Source organism: Astyanax mexicanus, chromosome 8, assembly GCF_023375975.1.
Source record: "Astyanax mexicanus isolate ESR-SI-001 chromosome 8, AstMex3_surface, whole genome shotgun sequence".
NCBI classification, from domain to species: Eukaryota; Metazoa; Chordata; class Actinopteri; order Characiformes; family Acestrorhamphidae; genus Astyanax; species Astyanax mexicanus.
The window spans coordinates 4,074,866-4,088,542 of NC_064415.1; positions in this window are offsets into that span (position 1 = coordinate 4,074,866).

A 13,677-nucleotide genomic window follows, 5' to 3' on the forward strand; every position below is an offset into this window, starting at 1 on the left:
GAAGGAAGGAAAGGAGATAAGGAGCGTTTTAGATTGGGTTTATGTGACACCTAGCGTTCAAACTTTGAATCTCACATTATAAAAACCTGCTTAACAACGGGCCAACTTTCATTTTATGAAAGGAAAGGAAAACTACTTATACTAGTATAAAAGTAAAAGTAATGTAAGGAGAAAAAATAAATCCATTAAGAACAAAAGCTTAGGCTGTACCACAGAGTCCTATAGTGCACTACACATAGCCATGTCATAAAAGATCCAGGGCTGTGACCGAAATGGCTCCCTATTTACTAGTTAGGGCACTATTGAGTCAGCCATTTTTCTTTGAGTGTCCGAATCATAAGGGGGATTTCGAGCGTGATTTTGAGGGCACTAAAAACTCCCATTATGCATCATGATTTATAGTAAACATCGCTGTTTACTAAGCGAGCTAAATGTGTCCCAAAATGCATTGCGGGTCTCGCTACTAAGCAACAGACAGCCGAACAAACGGAGCGGACAGCGAGCCAGCAGGGTTGCCAGATTGTTACAGTGGGATTTAGATGAAAACAATAAACTAGGTAAAACGTGTTTCAAAGGCGCCAGAATACTGAGAAAACCATTCAAACAGCTGATGTTCATCATATCAACAATATTAAAGGGTTTATTCCAACATGACCTTAAATAAAATACCTTAAATATCACTAATTACAAAAAAATTATATTTAAATAAGTTTATCTGCATGTTTGTATTATGTGTTTTTAGCCTTGTATCATTGAACACACAAACCAAAAAAAGTAAATACAGTAAGAAAAAAAAGAAATACTCACATATAATAACGAACATAAACAAAGCTTCAAATTTCCATCAGCAGGACTAAACGTTCTGTCTCTGCAGGGTTAGATATCTAACTACAACACTGATGAGTTCAATTTCCAAACTCCTAACACTTTTTAGTTTAGTAGTTTTGTTCACCCATTAAATAATAGCGTTTCCTCTAGACAATTTCAGACACAACTCGACATTTGGAATGAAACCATCCAATCTGGCAACAGTGCGAGACGCTGCACGCTGTTATTTTCAGGTTTTCTTCATGTAGTTCAATAATGTGAGGATTATATTTTAAACAGCATAAATATACAGGAAGAGAAATGACTCCATTGTCAGTTCAGAGCTTAACTAACTTTAAGTCAGAGCTCAGCTTGTGTGTTTATGGAGTTTTAAACACGGCTCAACCCCTCTCTCACCTGTGTGTGTTTATGTGACCGGTGCAGGCGCATGATAACGATGAGTTAGTGTCCGAATTCACTCCTGTTTCAGCACTGCTTAGTGAACTACATAGTGTCTCCCTAAATAGCGCTACACTAATGAGGGAGTAGGGAGGCATTTCGGTCACAGCCCAGGTGTGGAACACTGTGTAATTCCCATTGATTGGCTGTTGGCTATTAGAGAGGTTTGCAGATACTTGGCACCTCAAAGGTTAGATCCAAACAACTGGCCAACTACTGTTCTGTATCTGCAATAATCAGAGGTCGGCACATGTGGAGAAACAGATGCTTTATTTATTCATAAGTGCAGTGAATGAAAGTGGATTATAAATATATATATATATATATATATATATATATATATATATATATATATATATATATATATATATATATATATAAAGACACTTTTTGTACCTGTTGATTATGTATGGAGGACCAAAAATGACATATGTATAAATAAATAAATACATGCATAAATAATTGCATAGGTAAATAAATACATTTCCTATTTCTTGATTTATATATTATTTATTAATTTATATGTGCATTTATTTATTCATTTATTTATTTCAACATTTATTTATTTATTCATTTAATTATTATTGAGCGACCGAGAGAGCGCGTCAGAGTGAGCGACCTCTTCTTTTAAGAAATTTAGAAATTATTGGGTTTGATAAATCTGCTCTGGAATGGACCCAAAAAAGAAAAAAATCCATGTAATTGAATAATTTTATATCAGATTAAGTATGTGTGGCTAAAGGCATTCCACAAGGTTCAATTTTGGGTCCAGTTCTATTTAATATATACATAAATAATACTGCTGCCTCTGCTTCTACCTCAGACTGCAAAATCCACCTTTATGCAGATGACACAATTGTATATTGCTCAGCTGATTCTGTTCAGGCTGCAACAAGAAAATTACAAAGCTCATTTAATGCCTTACTAGTTGCATTGTATAAGCACAAAGTAGTTTTAAATGCCATGAAAACTAAGTTCATGTTGTTTTCCAGATCTCTAAACACCGATTTTAGTACTGTAAACATTACAACCCTGGAAGGATCCACTATTGAGAGAGTCACAGAGTATAAATATCTTGGCATATGGCTGGATGATAAACTCAGTTTTAAACCACACATACATAAACTAATCAGTAAATGCAGACAGAAGCTGGGTTATTTTTATAGACACAAGTCCTGTTTCCCCATGCACGCCAGAAAAAGAATAGTTGAGGCAACTTTACTATCAGTGCTGGACTATGGCGACATAATTTATAAACATGCTCCCTCCAGCTCCCTCAAATTACTGGACCCAGTGTATCACTCTGCACTGAGGTTCATTACTGGAGATCCGTACAGAACTCATCACTGTGAGCTGTACGCAAAAGTTGGTTGGCCATCTTTAACGATAAGAAGGGAAACACACTGGTTGATTTTTATTTATAAGACACTCTCCGGTCATTTGCCAGAATATATCACTTCAGTGAACTGGGAAAATCTGCTTTTAGCTACAGTGCACCAGTGAGCTGGAATTCACTACAGGAAACTCTAAAACTCAACTCACTAGTGTCACTAAATCATTTTAAACTTTTAATATCTAACCACCTTCAGACAGCCTGTACCTGTTTTACTTAATCCTGTTTATTCTTAACTTTTATTTTAGTTATTCCTTTAGTTTTATTATTTGTTTCCTTATTTTAATTTTAATTTTGATTATTATTATTATTATTATTATTATTATTATTATTATTATTATTATTATTATTATTATTATTATTATTAATAGGTTTGTAATATTGTTTTTTAACTTATTTTGATTTTTTTAATTGTTATTTCTATTATTTTTATTATTATTATTGCTTTTATTTTTTAGTTCATGTATTTATTTGAATTTTTATTGAAAATGAGGGCTGCCCTCAATGTACATCTGAGTTAAAATAAAGGTTGATTGATTGAATTATTTCAACATTTATTTATGTATTCATTTATTTATTTATTTAAACATTTCTACATTTAGTTATTTATTTATTTCCACATTTCTTCATTTATTTATTTCTGTATTTCTGCATTTGTATGGTAATTAGGTAGGCGGTCCTATCCTCGCTCTAAAGCAGGATTGGTTGCTTGCTCGCGCGCCGGTGTTACGGTGAATTCAGTCCCCTTGTTCCCCCTTCACTGCGCATGTCGTAGCGCAGCGCAGCTCAGATAGGCTCCTATTGTTCTCGTTTGCGCTCTTTTTTCGGATTCTTACTTCTGTTGTAAAATACTGTCCACGTAATTTCATACTTTAAAGTGTAAAAAATAGTCAGAATAGGTTTAAATTACAAACATACAATTACTAGATTTTGCTCTGTTTTCCGCTCCGTACGATAAACTGAGTTCAGCTGATCTAGTGGATTTAGCCGTATCGTTTATATAAAGCTACTTTATTCTGTTCAGACGCCAGTAAGTATAGTTTATTGGGATTGTCTAGTCTCATTCACTGTTGAGCCTTCTGGAGGTGTCGTGGGCCTAATTCAGCGAAACACTGACGAAGGAAGGTGCCTGCCTGATGACCCCTGAGAAGAGCTTGCACTGAAGTTGGTGTTTAGAGTTTGGATGAAGGGGATTGGTGTGGTGCTGCTGTTCTTGTAGTAATTTGTCTGAATTGTCTGAATTTTTTGCAGACGTCTGAGTACTTGGCAGTTGAGGCACGGACCATGAACATAGTTCGCTATGCTTCTGGATTCTTGTCGAGCCGGTATCAGATGGTAGTGGTTGCTGTGTTCTGCTCACGCAACTTATAATGTGATTTATTGTGTGTGATTGTGCTTAGGTAGGGTGCTGTGGTTAGTGTGTTGTTGCCATAGTTAAAGGAAGTGAGCATAGAGTAAGGAGGGATTCTGTTTGTTCATAGGTTATTTTTCGGTAGGTCTGTTACTTGGCAGTTGAGGCAATGGACCATGAACATAGTGTTAGGCTGTGCTTCTGGATCCTTGTCGAGCCAGTATCAGATTGTGGTGGTTTTGGCTATTGCTGTTAGTTGAGTGAGTAGTAGATCCTGGCTGAGCCCTATGCATAACCCCAGCTGTTAGGTGCAGGATTTGTCAATTTCCTGTATTATATTACTTGATATCTAGTTAAGCTAGTGAACTTCGGCGGCCTGGCGTCGTGCGGCGCCGCGTGCTGCACGCACCCGCTGGACCTGGTGAAGGGCCACAGTGAGAGGTGTGGAAAGGACCCCTGGTCTCTGCTGTAGAGCATTGTTGAAGTTTGGCAGCCTGGCTGAATTTCTGCCCTTTATAAAGCTCTGCTCTGCTCCGTACTCCGGATGAGGGTGCAGCTAACACCGCCGCCAGCTCTGCCCCGCACTCCGGCTGAGGGTGCTGCTAACACCGCTGCCAGCTCTGCTCTGCACTCCGGCTAAGGGTGCTGCTAACACCGCCGTCAGCTCTGCTCCATACTCCGGCTGAGGGTGCAGCTAACACCGCCGCCAGCTCTGCCCCGTACTCTGGCTGAGGGTGCTGCTAACACCGCTGCCAGCTCTGCTCTGCACTCCGGCTAAGGGTGCTGCTAACACCGCCGTCAGCTCTGCTCCATACTCCGGCTGAGGGTGCAGCTAACACCGCCGTCAGCTCTGCTCCATACTCCGGCTGAGGGTGCAGCTAACACCGCCGTCAGCTCTGCTCCATACTCCGGCTGAGGGTGCAGCTAACACCGCCGCCAGCTCTGCTCCGCACTCCGGCTGAGGGTGCCGCTGACACCGCCTTGTCATGCAATCCCCGATAAAAACTTTGCTGTTTTTTTGTGTATTACTGTTTGTCATTTGGCAACACACTCAGACTCATGTTCCCGAGCTCGGCAGCAAGCTTTCATCTGGAGTTGCTTCTGTATTTTATGGCATTACCACATTGGATTTTACTTTACCCCCTAGAGATGTCTTATCCTACTGGATCACCAAAAACTTTGGACTACCGACCACTCAGGTACTTCACTTAACTCAACTTTATCCGCTTATGTTATTGGAGCAACTGTTTGGTTGTCATGATCTGCTTCTGTGTACATCTTCTGTGAAAGATGATAATTTGGATAGTTTTGATACAGCTCTTAGACGCATTTTAATTATACTCCTGCTACTTATCTCTGGCAATGTTCACCCGAATCCTGGGCCTGCTTCTGACACTACCTCATCTCAGTTGTTATTTAGTGACTTCTGTGATCGCAAATCTTTGGGTTTTTTACACGTGAACATTTGTAGTCTGTTAAATTCAAGGCACTTTGATAACTTAAAAACACTGGTACATACTTCTAACCCTGATGTCTTAGCCATCTCTGAATCCTGGCTTAAGAAAAGCAACACTGATCTTGATATTTTGTTACCAGGTTACATTGTATTTAGACAGGACAGAAGTACCAGGGGAGGTGGTGTAGCTATGTATGTGAAAGACCATCTGCATTGCACTGTTGCTTTTTCTAAATCAGTCCCCAAGCAATTTGAGTTATTGGTGGTAAAGCTTAAACTTTCAACAAATTTCGTTCTTACTGTTGCTGTTTGTTACAGAGCACCCTCTGCTCCAGCTCTGTCACTAACAGTTCTCAGTGAATTCCTAGCTCCATTTATCACCTCAGAATTTGTTCTTTTGGGTGACCTGAACTGGGATATGCTCAACCCCCCAGACATAGTTCAGCAACAATTTGATGCTCTAAACCTCTCTCAAATTATATCTGAGCCTACAAGACCTAACCTTAAATCTCCCTCATCCTCCACACTGTTAGATCTTATTTTAACTAATACTCCATCTAACTACCAATCTGGAGTTTTTAGTCAAATAAGTGATCATTGTGCTATTGCATGTATACGCTCTGGCACCTCTGTTAAACGACCACCGGTGATTGTGACAAAGCGTTCCCTGAGGAAACTTGACATGCAGGCCTTTGTTCAAGATGTTGCAGCAGTGCCTTGGGACATAATCAATTCCATCCACAGTTTAGACAATGCCTGGTCTTATTTTAAGAAAACATTCAGCATGCTTATTGATAAACATGCCCCGATGAAAAGATTTAGAACAAAAAATCGGTATAGTCCCTGGTTCTCCCAAGACCTAGCAGTGCTTATCCATAAAAAGAATACTCTCTGGCGAAAAGCTCGATCTACTCAATCTCCCGCTGACTGGCTTGCTTTTAAGCAGTGTCGGAATAAAGCTACACAGGCCATCAGAAACGCCAAAATCTCCCATTTTAGGGAAAAATTTAACACTTGCGGTTCTGATGCAAGAAAGTTTTGGAACACAGTCAAGTCCATGGAAAATAAACTTAATTCTCCTCATCTGCCAAGTTCTATGATATTCAACAACATTGTTATTAATGATAAGCATCAGATGGCTTCACTCCTTAACCATCATTTCATTAATTCAACTAAAGCGTTTACCACCTCAAACTCAGTCACTACCTTTCAGCCTCCCTCTTCCAGCAATTCAGGCTTTTCCTTTAAATCCATCTCTGTCTCAGAAGTGTTGGAAGAACTCACTAAATTAAATCCAAATAAATCCGCTGGCTATGATGGACTTGATCCCATGTTCCTCAAGGCATCTGCTCATGTCATTGCTGCTCCAATCACAAAAAATATTTAATCTGTCTTTACATCTGTCTGCTTTTCCATTGGACTGGAAGTCAGCCTTGATTTTTCCCCTTTTTAAAGGTGGTTCTGGCTCAGATCCCGATTGTTATTGGCCCATCTCCATTTTACCATGCCTAGCCAAAGTCATGGAGAGGCTGGTCCATAAACAGTTAAGCTACTTCCTTGCCTCAAATAACATCTTGTCTGACTTTCAATCTGGTTTTCGGGCTGGATGTGGTTGTATGACCGCTGTCACAAAGGTCCTTGATGATATTATCACGGCATTAGACAGCAAGAAGACCTGTATAGCTGCCTTCATTGACCTAGCCAAAGCCTTTGATTCAGTTGATCATAGAGTTCTCCTAAGTCGGCTTTCTAGTATTGGTTTGTCCACCTCCTGCTGTGATTGGTTTGCCAGCTATTTAGTAGGCCGTGCTCAGCAGCTGAAAACAGAAAACTTTCTGTCCGAGCCACTAGCCATATTTAAAGGTGTACCTCAGTGTTCCATTCTGGGTCCAACCTTGTTTTCTATCTACATTAATGATGTAGCCAAAGCTGCTGGTAATTCACATATCCATCTTTATGCTGATGATACCATTCTATATTCATTTGGTCCCTCACTTCACTCTGCAGCATCTACACTTCAACTTAGCCTCACCTCCATTGAGCAGTCCTTTCAAAACCTCCATCTCCGTCTTAACACTAATAAGACTAAGTGCATTATTTTTGGTCTAAAAAATGACGCCACTAACCCTCCCAAGATCAGCTGTGCCAATGGCACAGCTTTGGAATATGTTAATGTTTATAAATACCTAGGCATCTGGCTGGATTCTTCATTGTCTTTCACCACACACATCAATAACTTGCAGATGAAAGTTAGATCTAGACTTGCCTTCCTTTTTCGTAATAAAGCCTCCTTCACTCATGCTGCTAAACACACTCTTGTCAAGATGACAATACTCCCAATTTTGGACTATGGTGACGTCATTTACAAAATGGCATCAGGCACTGCTCTTAGGAAATTGGACACTCTTCATCACTCAGCCATCCGCTTTGCCACTAACGCTCCTTTCCACACTCATCACTGTGACCTCTATAAACTGGTCGGCTGGCCCTCCCTTCATACTCGGCGGCTCCATCACTGGTTTAATTTAATCTATAAAGCAATATTGGGAAAGACACCACATTATCTCTCCTCTCTACTTGACATAGCCCGTAATACGTATCATACTAGGTCAAGTAACTGCATTAAGCTCACCATTCCAAAAACCCGTACTATTTTTGGCCGTAACTCCTTTCGTTTTGCAGCAGCAAATGACTGGAACGCTTTACAATGCACATTGAAATTTGAAATTTTAACCAAATTTACCACTTTCAAGCAAAAAATTGAGCATATCATAGTTGATGACTGTTCCTGTTAGTCTTTACAAGTCCTTGTTCTTTGTGTCTTTTATTGTTGACATGTTTTTAGTTTTGTGTTTTATCTATGTTTATGTGGTGCCTATTTCTATAGGGCCAGGTCATGTTTGTAAATGAGAACTGGTTCTCAAACATTTTACCTGGTAAAATAAAGGTTAAAAAAAAAAAAAACAGCTGACAAGAGGGAATAGACCCTAACGGTGCTTCCAAGGGCTGGCAATCCATGGTAGCAGCCACCATGGTTAACCATGTGTGTGCAACCAAGTAAGCTACATTGAGAAAGAAAAAAGCAATACCCCAGGAGTCAGCGAGAGCAGGGGTGGAAGATGACTCACAGGCGGATAACATGGTTACGGACTCTGGAACGGACATGACTACGAGAAGTGGGTTAAGCATAGAGGCAGGTGGGGTGGTAAGTGGAAAGGAGTTGCTGACCTGTGTGTGTGGGTGGAGCAAGGTCACATCAGTGAGAGGGCTGAGGATACACCAAGGAAAGATGAGGTGCTTGAGTGAAGGAGTGCAGGGGCCCCGCATTGAACAATACTTTGAACAGAATTGTTTGAGTCAGTCGGCTGAAGTCCAGCGGCAGGTTACGTGCCACAGTCCGCAGAATAGCAATACCTTTGATACTAGGGAGGCTAACTCAAGCACAGAAGGAGTGGAGGATGAAGGAGGTGTTGATAGGTCAAAGGCTAAGGGAAAGCAGATGGGTAGGGAGAAAGGAAGCGGTCAAAGATCCAAAGTTAAATGGCCAGGCACAGGAGACAAGATGGCATGGAGGAGTATTAATGATGATTTGAAAGGTATGTTGGAGGGTTTGAAGGGAACAGCAGAGAATAAATTGAACAGGCTAGGTAAAGTCATTTATGATTATGGAATGGCAAGATTTGGTGTTGTGCAGAGGAACGTAAAGTGTCAAGATGTAGTTAAATCAAGGCGGCAGGTAGAAATAGAAAAACTGGTTAAGGAATCAAGGTCACTCAGAAAGAAGTGGAAGAAGGGGAATGAGGCAGAAAGAGAGGGCATTGAGTTATTGCAGGAGGAGTTGAGAAGTAAGTTGGTGAAATTGCGGAGAGCAGAGGCTATGAGGAAAAGGAGGAAGAAGAAGGAGCGTGCTAGGATAGAGTTCTTTAGAGATCCATTTAGGTTTGTTAAGAGTTTGTTTAGTAAGGAGAAATCAGGAAATCTAAAGGTTGGAAAGAGGGAGTTGGAGGAGCACTTTCAGAGTGTTTACACAGAGAAGGAAAGGTCTAGCGACCTGGACCTACCAGCAGACATGCCGCCGTTAGGTGGTATAGAGTGGAAGATGGATGTTAACCCCCCTAGGTGGAGTGAGGTTCAGGAGGTGGTGAAGGCTGCAAAGGCAGGTTCTGCCCCAGGGCCAAATGGGGTTCCATATAGATTATATAAAAGTGCACCAGATGTTTTGAAGTTTCTATGGAAACTAATGGCTATAGTGTGGAAGAAGGGGATTATTCCAAAGGAGTGGCGCAGAGCAGCTGGTGTTCTTATCCCAAAAGAAAAGGATTCTGTGGCTATTGATCAGTTGCTATTTGGTTCAGTACCGCATGCATTGTTGTGGAAGGCATTCAAATTTTTTAGGGTTCCAGAAGAGATTTCAAGGTTAGTTAAAGCCTATTTTGAAGACATACAGTTTTGCTTTAGTGTAGGGGAGTGTGTCACATCTTGGCAACGACTGGAAATAGGTATAATGGCAGGTTGTACAGTTTCACCGCTAGCATTTACGATGGCAATGGAGGTGATTATTAGGGCTTCTAAGTGGGTCGTAGGCGGGGAGAGGCTGCATGATGGCACCCGGCTCCCACGAGTTAGGGCGTTTATGGACGATATGACAACATTAACGACCACGGTGCCATGTACCCGGCGACTGCTAGGGAAGTTAAATGATAATCTTAGGCTGGCTAGGATGAAAGTTAAACCGAGCAAGTCTAGGAGTGTATCAATCGTTAAAGGGAAGTTGATACAAGAAAGGTTTATGATGGAGGGAGAAGTCATACCATCTATATTGGAAAAGTCAGTTAAGAGTTTAGGTAGGTGGTATACTGCAGCACTGAATGTTAAAGAGCAGGTGGAAGGGTTGAGGACAGAAATGGTGGAGGCCATTAATAGAATTGATAAGTCTTTTCTGCCAGGTAAATTAAAATTGTGGTGTCTGCAGTTTGGTTTGTTGCCTCGTCTAAGGTGGCCACTTACAGTTTATGATATTCCGATTTCTGAGGTTGAGAGGTTAGAAAGGGTTATGAACAAGGCTATAAGGACATGGTTGGGGGTGCCGCGTTGCCTTAGTAGTGTGGCATGGTGTGGGAGAGGGATGCTGGAACTGCCGTTGACGAGCTTGGTTGAGGAGTTCAAATGTGCTAAGGTAGGACGTGAAATGCAGTTGTTAGGGTCAAAAGACGGGCTGGTTAAAGCAACAGCACCAGTGACTAGGTCTGGGAGAAAGTGGAATGCTCGAGAAGCTACTCAAGCCGCAAGGAGGGCACTGGAGCACAGGGATGTTGTGGGGCAGGTGCAAAATGGGAGGGCAGGATTAGGTTTAGGTGATTCTTGGAAAGCATTCGGCAAGGCCACATCACCTGAGAAAAGGCGTATGGTTACAGGGTTTATTCGTGAGCAGGAGGAGGAAGCAAGGAGGGCAAAAGCAGCAGGGCAGAGTAAACAGGGGCAGTGGATGAGATGGGAAAGTGTAGAGAAGCGGAGAATCACCTGGCGAGAGTTATGGGGATTGGATACAGGCCGTATAAAGTTTCTTTTGGGAGCTACATATGATGTTCTGCCAACGCCACAAAACCTTGCTCAGTGGGTGGGTGAGGATCCAAGTTGTAAGCTATGTGCAGGAAGTGGCACGCTGAAGCACATTTTGTCGGCATGTAAGGTGAGTCTATCCCAGGGGCGCTACACATGGAGGCATAATCAGGTACTTAGATCTCTTGCAGGTGCACTTGATAAGAAACGGTTAGAAGTTAATAACATGCCCATGGTAGTTTGCAGTAGGGTAATCACGTTTGTGCGTGAGGGGCAGCATAGGGGAGAAACAGCACAGTGCTTGAAAACTGCTGGTAAGTGGGCTAATGCACGAGATTGGAAGTTATTAGTGGATGTAGGTAGTAAACTGCAGATCCCAGAGTGCATTCTGGTTACAACCTTGAGGCCGGATGTAGTGTTGTACTCTGAAAGTAAGCGGATAGTGTATTTTATAGAGCTGACTGTTCCGTTTGAAGACGAGGTAGATGGAGCTTATGAAAGGAAAAGGCTGAAGTATACAGACTTGGTGGCTGAGGTGAGAGAGCGTGGGTGGCAAGCGTATATTAGACCGATAGAGGTAGGTACTAGAGGCTTTGTTGCGAAGTCTGCCACAAGACTGCTGTCTGAATTTGGAATTAGAGGTCGTGTGCTGAGGACTGTAGTGAAGGAGTTGTCAGATGTAGCTGAAAGATCTAGTCAGTGGTTGTGGTTCAGAAGGGCTGAGGCTACGTGGGGAAGGGAGTGAGTTTGTGCTTCTACAGCAGGCTTGGAGGGGGGTGGGTCTGGGACGGCAGACTTCACTGTTGAGCCTTCTGGAGGTGTCGTGGGCCTAATTCGGCAAAACACTGACGAAGGAAGGTGCCTGCCTGATGACCCCTGAGAAGAGCTTGCACTGAAGTTGGTGTTTAGAGTTTGGATGAAGGGGATTGGTGTGGTCCTGCTGTTCTTGTAGTAATTTGTCTCATGAGTTTTTGTAGACGTCTGAGTACTTGGCAGTTGAGGCACGGACCATGAACATAGTTCGCTATGCTTCTGGATTCTTGTCGAGCCAGTATCAGATGGTAGTGGTTGCTGTGTTCTGCTCACGCAACTTATAATGTGATTTATTGTGTGTGATTGTGCTTAGGTAAGTGTGTTGTTGCCATAGTTAAAGGAAGTGAGCTTAGATTAAGGAGGGATTCTGTTAGTTCATAGGTTATTTTTCGGTAGGTCTGTTACTTGGCAGTTGAGGCAATGGACCATGAACATAGTGTTAGGCTGTGCTTCTGGATCCTTGTCGAGCCAGTATCAGATTGTGGTGGTTTTGGCTATTGCTGTTAGTTGAGTGAGTAGTAGATCCTGGCTGAGCCCTACGCATAACCCCAGCTGTTAGGTGCAGGATTTGTCAATTTCCTGTATTATATTACTTAATTTATTTCAACATTTATTCATTTATTTATGTATATATATTTATTTATTTATACATTTATATGTGCATTTATTTATTTATACTTATGTAATTTTTGGTCCTCCATACTTGATCTGTTGTAAACTGGCGTGATTGTGTACTGTAGGATAATTTGTTCATTTAGAAAAGATTTGGGTCTTTTAATGGTGTATATTAAATTGTAGGTCTAAATAAAAATGTAAACTGTGTGTTCTTACAGTATTAGGTGTAATCTGAAGGAGAAGAAGAGCTCCAATATGAGTATTTCTGCAGAACAGGACACACAGGAAGCTGAGAGGTGAGAGAATAATGTGATTGGGTATAAGTGAGTGTGTTCTCATACCATCGTGTTGGAGAGGTTGTGTAAGGGGCCGCCCCTGCCGTGGTCTTCCCACCACTAGAGGGAGGCCAGGCTCTAAGCCATGTGGTAATCAGCGCAATTAACAACAAGATAGTATAAGATATCTATGGGTGTCACTACCTTATAAGGGCTTCCTTCCGGTTCCTCGGGGGAGTCTTGAGTAGCCACAGCCACAGCCACAGCCACAAGGCTGTCTCTCTCCTTTTCTCTCTCTCTCTTCCTACTCTAGTCACAAAAAAAAACTTTCTATCGTTTCCAGCGACCAGAGGGGGAAACCTCTTCCCTTCTAACTTTGCTTACTTTTTCTCTCTAGCCCTTATTTGTCTTTTCTAATAGTTTTCAAATCATTATTCCAGTTTGGTTCATTTTTTTCGCTGCGTTTACTTTGCTCTCTCTCCCGTTGGCCGTGTTCACTGTGCCTCAGAGCCCATTCTCGTGGGTGTTTTTTTAACTTTTTCAAACCTCTTTCTGCCGCTTTGTGTCTTCATTCCTTTAATTTCGCCACAGTAAAGCAGTTCTTTCTACTCACACTTTAGTTTGTTTAATTATTCAGTGTTCTAAACCCTGCCCCCAGTGTTAAAACACCTACAGTCACCTAACACTCATAATCCTCCATAGTATTGTAGTCTACTCATTGGCCCTTCACACCAACGTTCTGGGCTCAAACTCAGCTCACTGCAACTCTCCTATATCTGCTTTTGAGTTCATCCGGGTGCTATATTCCACCAGGATATATAAAAATCAGAGACAGCTATCTGTATCTTCACTTCGGGGTAGCTGTCTCATTACAGGTTGTAGATGATGTCTAATACTGATTGTGTTTTAGACTGTTTCAGGGTAAGAGATCTGACTCACCTGAACCCAG